A 1,589-nucleotide genomic window follows, 5' to 3' on the forward strand; every position below is an offset into this window, starting at 1 on the left:
GAAACCGTGGAAACCGGATAGCTGCCTACCTTCCTTTACACTGCAAAGTGCTCGTGGCTTTCCTGATTATTTTTACGTGCTTCGCTGTTTAGGATCGTAATGCGTGCTGCCAATGGGCAGGGGGAAGCAATCGTTACCTATGTTTAGCCGGCTTCTTCCTCAACAGTCATCCATCTATCAATGGTGCTACATTGAATAAGCTGTTTGCAAGCATCCCACATTCCTTTTCTCAGATTGCTCATATGCAGCTAAGCATGACGTCATGGCTCCCAACGATATATCCGATGCTGGCTGTCACTAGGTTTTGATGAAAAAGAAGCAATGTAATGATGAAAATCGATGTAAAGTGAGGAAAACTCACTAGGAGTGTCTGCAACAACATCCTTCACCATTACAAAGTCTGCTACAACGGTAGTGGCATAGGTGGGTGGGTTTAATAGCTCATATTTAGAAATGGAAAACAAACCCCCTTCAAATATCACTTAAAATATGTACATCCACTACCCTAATATCCCATTTATGCTGTAAATGACCGTCAAGGATAATTTTACGCAACTCAATCAAGATCTGAACCCGGTTTGAAGCCTACATGAACAGCAGCAATACCACCATACGCTAATGGAACTAGAAAAAGATCGGACGCATATATTTCTAAAAAGGGCTAAAAATTGGGCAAAGACTTCTAACCATTGCTCACAAGTTAAAGGGGTTAGGCAGCACAAATTAAAAAGAGATAAATATGACAACAACACCGTATACACATGCTGAATCAAAATAACGACATGCTACTTGCAGGTTAGAACTTGATTTAGGGGAAGTAAAACGAACCCAAATTAATCAAGGGTCTAGAAAAGGGTCAGCAAGAATTCCACCTACCATGAACGCCAGCAGAAAGTACGCGCAAAACCATCAAAAACTACCGCCATGAACCATCTAGGTGCGCATACGCAATCTCGGGCGAGCCGCCCAAAGCCAAACGTGCAATCCCTGACAATTTCAACCAAAAAAGATTGTTAAACCTCTAAACTTTAATAAATGTTTTGCCCTCACAATATGTTGTTAAATGTAAATTCCATCATAACGCTTTCGTCTCCTTTGAAACACAAGTACGGATTCGGGATAGACGGAGGTGTCTCTTCACACGAGCTTGAATGGACCTCAACTACCCTAGCCCTCTTTTCGCACCTTCATCTTCCTTTCCTACGCTTTCGCCTCCACCTCCGCCCTCGCCTCCGACTCCATCTCTACCTCCTTCTTCACGTCCACATTCACCAAAGCCTCTCCATTCTATTTCTCCTTCTCACCTCCATTCTTCTTTGCCTCAAACTCCACCACCTCCGTCTCCTCATCCTCTTTCTCCTCCTCCTCCCCCTCCTCCTCCTCCTGCATATTTCCATCCCGGTTCTTGTTTGTCGTCACCTTCACGGTCTCACTCTTACTCCCGCCCACATTCACCCTCGTCTCCGTTCCTTTCTCCACCGCCTTCCCTTCTCGCACACCCAGACTCCCATCACCTACAAACACACACACACCTATGTAATGTATGTATCCGAGCATCTCAATTGTGCGCCTACCTGCGCCTTCTTCCT

This window comes from Echinococcus granulosus (genome assembly GCF_000524195.1).
Source record: "Echinococcus granulosus chromosome Unknown EG_S00258, whole genome shotgun sequence".
Lineage (NCBI taxonomy): Eukaryota > Metazoa > Platyhelminthes > Cestoda > Cyclophyllidea > Taeniidae > Echinococcus > Echinococcus granulosus.